The sequence below is a fragment of the Seriola lalandi genome, unplaced genomic scaffold (assembly GCF_002814215.2).
Source record: "Seriola lalandi dorsalis isolate HSWRI2012SDOR001 ecotype SW California unplaced genomic scaffold, Sedor1 jcf7180002054502, whole genome shotgun sequence".
NCBI classification, from domain to species: domain Eukaryota; kingdom Metazoa; phylum Chordata; class Actinopteri; order Carangiformes; family Carangidae; genus Seriola; species Seriola lalandi.
In genome coordinates, this window is record NW_019525055.1 from 652,628 (window position 1) to 659,054 (window position 6,427).

Genomic DNA, 6,427 nt, shown 5'->3' on the forward strand with positions numbered 1-6,427 from the left:
GGGGGGGGTTCTCGACCAAAATAAGGATTTGCAAGGAAAAAAAATAAAGTGTCGAGCCTGTCATGAGTCCAGACTCAACGAGGAGGGAAAAAAGAGAGAAAATCTAGCCTATCATGTACATATTTTATACTGCTTCTGTGTGCTTTCTATTTACCGTCTATGCAGGGTGCCACCGGCCCGTTTGACTCCATGACGCCTCCCGTTCAGTGACTTTTACTTTTACGTGTTTTTCATTTTCTTTGCTGAAACAGAAAACCCCGCATGTTTAACTTGAGTGCAACGTTGTTTTGTACGATAATGTAAGACTTTGCAGAAGTAAGTTCATTAGCCTAAACTGTATACAAAAAAAAAGGTGATTCCAAGTCCTCATGTGTTTATGGTAACATGTTTGTTTGAATAAACTCCAGGAAAAGAGAGGTTTATTTCAACTAGTGTGTTTTAGAGGAGTCTTTGTCTAATTTCCCAAAGAGGAGCAAAAGGAAATAACTTGGCAAAATAACCGCAGCCGATTGATCCACTCAGTTTATAAAGATTATCTCAGAAATATGAAGATTTTTCAGGATTAGCCAGTAGTTATCCGAGCTTTTATCAGGAGATTTTTTTATTATTATTTTGAAGCTTATTCCTGCATTATTGTTTTTTTTTTTTTTTGTTTGTTTTTTTTTACACATAAAATTACACGTTCTCCGTAGAGGGAAATTAATCCATCCAAGTTTATCCGCATCTTGCACACTTCCAGACTTAATATCTAAATTTCTAGGAATTATAGGGTGATTGTCTAAAGCCTCTCTTAATGTTACAGGCTGGTGTTATTTGGCGAGTGTGATCATTACCATATCTCACCGCTCAGTGCAGGAAATAGTTCTATTCACGCCTCTGCTCTGTTTCATTTTATAATAGCCTATATTTTGATAGATTCGTGATTATTTTATACTCTCATCACGACATAATAACACACTGCGATTTAATGTGGACGCCCTTCTGGCAGAGGTTTGGCAGACGCCCGCACCTCTATGTGGCACTATACACCGAACATATTGTAGCCTACGTGGTTTGGTGCGTCTCCATAGCCAACCTGTATATTTTAGTTTATTCACAAGATGAAAAAAAAAAAAAAGCATATAAACGAGTTGATGCCTTTTATTTCCTCATTTTATTTGAGGTGCAGAAAATGCTGTGAAACGGAAAAAAACCTGTAGCCTATCTTTTACTCCTTTCTATTGACCCGGGCCCGTTCTTCCATGTGAACACAAAATGAATCCAATCAATACCGTATCTTGTTTTCTGACACCTGCAGAAATCCCCATATCTATATTACTCACCATTAGACTGATATTAGCGCGCTGCACAAGTGAAGCGGCAATGATTGTGTGCTTTCACTGATAGTGCACTGTGAAGGGAGGATGTTATAGGATTACAAGCACTTTAATAAGCCATCAAGTAAAACAGTCTCGTGATCACTAATAACGCAGCCCGTGATACCTGAAGAATGATCACGTGATTTATACGCTACTGCTTTATGGGCCTACAGTGTTGCAAGTCAGCAGTTCTCTAATGTAAACCAGTACAGGTATAATAATGAGTTTTAACTTTTTTAAATCCGCCATCCCATCTTTATTAGTAGGAACCACATTGACTGATGTGCTTCACTTATTGCTCCTCTAGTGTTACAGTCCACACTCCAGGGTATATAGTCCCTTAGTTTATTTTACCCGTTTTAATTTTCCACATTAATGTTCCATATTATTTCTCTGTATGGTTATCTAAAAGTAGAGTTTTTATTGACTTTTTTTTGTATTAGATCAGCTGGCTATTTTACCATAGCCTGGAGTGAGTCTGTGACTCAGTAGTAAATCTTGGCCTTATGGTGGCACTTTGGGAAAATAATTATTCTCCTAATACTACCCCAGTGATATTTGATGTTTTTACAGTGCATCTGTGATGCTTAAATTAGGGTTTATGTTGTATAAGGAAGATAATATTTTACCATAACAGGTCGTGTGTCTGTCACTCAAAGGTGACTTTATCTTGACTATGGTGGCTTTTTGGCAATTGCCTCATCTACTTATATAATAATCCAATAATATTTTATCCTGTCCTGTGTCTGTGATACTAAGTGAGTTTATGTTTTTGGAAAATTTCTCCACTAATATAGTGTGAAATTCAAAAAGTTATATTTTTGAATTTCACACAATATTTAGATTTTTTTGTCATTATCCTCCAATAGCACCTCAAAAATAGTGGGATAATTTACCTTGACTTACAGTGTGTCTGTGACATGCAAAAATGAGTTTGTTAAACTTATACCTTTTTGGAAAATGAATCTCCTATAATGACTTTCATATTCCTACAGTATTTTACTCTAAGTGAGTTTTCTTGACAATGTTGGAGCTTTTTAATAATTATCCTCAAGTAGTACCTAAATAATATTCCCATATCTTGTTCTTGGCTTGTAGTGTGTCTGTGATAGTGAAAGTGAGTTTATGTGAGCAATGTGTCATTTTGGAAATTTCTCTTAGAGTGACTGATATTCCTATAGTGTGTGAAACTCAGTACTTTTTTTTTTTTTTAACCTTATGGTGCTTTTTCATTAGTATCTCCCTACCTACTAAAACATTCTGTCTCTGACACTCGAGTGATTTTATTTTAAAATTAAGGTGACCTTTTTGGAAAATATTTCCAATAATAACGTTGCAATATTCCTATAATATTATACCAGAATCTGTAGTGTGCCTGACACTCATGAGTTATTTCATCTGGAGATATTTGCTTTTTTGGTGAATTTATATCTTAAAATGGATCTGTCTGTGACACTGAGTTTAGGAGTTCTCCAGACTCCAGGTGTGTTTTGCCGGTTTTAGCTATTTTAATAGGCTATTTTACCTTAACATATAGTGAGTCTGAGACGTAAAACATTATATTTACCTGGTGAGTCTGAAAATTAAAGGGAGTTAATATACAGGTGCGTTTTTGTGATTCTAAAACTCCATAACAATAAGATATATTTTTAGAGTGACTGCAGCTGTTTGTTTCGCTATGTCACAGGGTTGCTGAAACTCTTTTGTCGTTCAGATTCATCATTCATAACAAGTCACAACAGTAACATAAGCAGCGCGCGCGGCTTCAAATTCTTTCCTTGGGCGCGCCCGCGTGCACCGCGGAGGAAGAAAGTTTACTCAGTGCGGGCATGCGCACTGGCTGTAATAGCAGCAATCCGCTTTGATTTGACAATGTTTGACGGGGGAACAAAGTCACCCGAGGCTCATAGTGTTTCCTAACAAAAACAAAGCGCGCACGCTGCTGTAAACGTTACCCATAATTCTTGTTTGCAGTGATAAATAAAGACCGCGCAGGGCCACTGTGAACGCGCATGAACCTGGAGGGCAAAGTTCAAAACACCGACCGCTTTATAGCCTGTAAATATTTGAACTAGAGTTCTCGAGTAAGGAATTCCCCACTTCCCCTGACTTATTAGAGATACTACACAATAGAATAGAATAGAACAGAATAGAATAGGCCTGACAGCTGTGTTTATTTTTCATGGTTTTCTGACATTAGACTGGAAATCCGATTTGTGAATAAATTGAGGAAATACTCAGCAGATTAATCATGAATGAAAACAATTGTTAGTTGCAACCACAGGACTTAAGGTCACTGCATCTGAAGGGGGGCTGCAGCCAAACTGGACTGGACAGAGTTCCAGCATTCAATTCGAACAATTGCTGAAAATTAACTGCAATGTAAAAATCAAGACAATATGAATAGGAACTGATGCTGGATTTCACGTCATCGCAGACCTTCTCTGATTGGTCCTGTAGTAACTCAACCAGCAAACTTCAGTTTTAAATGCGTCATCATTTTTCATCTTGTGCCGTTATTTGAAAATGTAATCGACAATTCTGGCTTTCTCTGAGGCACATTTGGAGTTTAACTGTGCTCCTCCTGGTCTCATTGCTGTACTGAAGCAAGTCCGGATTATCAACCGGGCAAAATGGGCAAAAGCCCCAGGCGGCCAAAAGTGTAAAAAAATGGACAACATGTAAACTGGTTTTGGTAATTTGATTAATTGCACATTTCTTTAGGAATTTGCACCAATTAAGTGCAATATCAGCTCAGACAGGTTGCATATTATTAACAAATGTTTTGGCCCCATCTTCTGCCACATGGCCCTGTTATCAAAATCAAGTTTGACTTTTATTATTTAAATTTTCATTCTGCCAACATGGTGTACATTACTTCATAAATAGTTTTTTATTACTGTAAAATAACTGGCACACAAAAACCTGGGGCCTGCATGCTGGGCTCCATGTCTCGTCAAAAAATGAAGCTGCCATGAGGACATAATGTCTTAAGGGCAATTAGCAAGTTCCAAACAGCATATATTTTGCCCTAAGGCCCTAAGAGTTTAATGCAACCATGGCTGAAGTTACACTGTAGAAAGCTATGAAGGAAATGGAACAAAGAAACCAATTAAATAGTATTTGCAAATTGCTTAATGGTTGCAAAAAGATGGCAGCATCATCCTCCTTTTCAAAAGTTAAAGCCGACTTCATTACAGTGACATGTGATTACATATTTAAATTCAGCAAAAACCACCATAACGCAATAAGAGGCTGGAACTTGTATTTGAAGCCATTATACGAATATCACTACACTTGCAACTGACTGGGATCCGATGAATCTCTACAACCCCGCCCATCCGATGTATCCTAATTAACAAAACAAGCTCTGCTAAACCGAGGCCTTCCCTCAGCTATGACTACAATGCTGCTCAGCTTCTGTTAGTTTTCTGCTGCTGCTGTGGACGCTGCCAGGTCCCTGGAGCAGCTTATCTGATCCTGAAACCTGCGCTACAGCTGCTGCATCCTATAAACACACCAAGTCCCTGTTTACATCTAAACCTGTAGTTTATCCAGAAGCACTGACGAGACTGTAATATAACAATGCCGACCCTGTAATCAAACAATAGCAGCAAGGGTTCTATTAGGACAATATGGCAGCACCGGTCTTCATCTTTCGCATTGACAGTGATGTTTATCTCTGTGGGTGTGAGGCAGCTGCCGCACCCCAAAAACAAGACAGCAGCCCACACAACTCAGGGATATGTGCTTTGCATTACTGCTGACCACAGGCTTTGAGCATTATCAGTGTTTTCCCAGTCCTCCATGAAGCCAATAATTTTTCCTTTATATCAAAATCAGATTGCAAAGAACTGACACATGAGCGAGATGGGTAATCCATCACAATGGACATCTTGTCTGCTTTAATTGTGCTCAAAGTTATTGACGATAATGACCTCCCAATTAATCAGTATAAGCAGACGCTCACTGTGATAGATGGCCTTTTTATTGACTTATTTTCAAGTGTGTTTCAAGTCTCTGCAGGTTGATTTTGATTCCACCTAAAATTAATCAAAAGTAATGACTGCTTGGAAAATAGGAAAACATGCATTCATGCTACAAAAAACTGTTTGGCACGTGATTTGTAGTAAATGGTGTTAAACTTGCTATATGGTCCTTCACAGCTACATAATGTATTTGGGGGAATACAAAAACCTTCTCTTTTACAATTACACCGAGGTTTTTCAAATCTCAAAGTCGCAGGGAACAAGACACCCTCATGCAAAAGTGAAGCAACAGGCTGAATCCTGAACCTCTGCTGACATTTGATTGCTTTTGGATTACTGTTGCCATGAAACTCGTATTACAAACAAAAACTCAAGATGTTGCATGTTTTGCTTTCGCTCGTTTCAAACACACTTTGGGTTTATCGTATCTCCCTTTTCAGTTTTCACTAAGCAGAGGCGTCTCCAAAGCCCACGCCAGTTAAGTCACTGTTTGGCTCTCTGTCCAGTGTTGTGTGTCGCTGTGGTGCGAGCTGACCGCGGCTCAGCCAGACCGTCATGGGCTGTAAATTTATGGCAACTGGCACAGGTGAGTGACACAAGACGGGCCATTCTGACATCAACAGTTACAGCTTTCGAGAATCTGAACTGAAAAAGTCTATGGTCAAAAGTATGTGGACACCTGCCTAGGCCTGAGGTTTTTCATGGTCTTGGATGTGGTCTGAGATGCCGTAGGCTCCCTAGTTCCACTTAAGGGAAATCTTTATGGTACAATGCTTAATTAAATTTTACAAAATAGTCAGTTTCCACTTTTATGGCAACTGTTTGAGGGAAGCTCTTTCCTGTTTAAGCATGATAATACAAAGCCAGGTCCATATACAAATTGTTTTCCCAGTTTGGTATGGAAGAACAAGCCAGGCCTTATCAACATTATGGCAGACCTCACTAACGCTCTTGTGGCTAAATGGGAGAAAATCCCTGCAGCCAGTTCCGAAGTCTGGATGAAAGCCTTCCCAGAAGAGTTATAGCAGCAGATTAATGCCCATGGTTCACATATAGGTGTAATGTTCAGGGGTGCATATG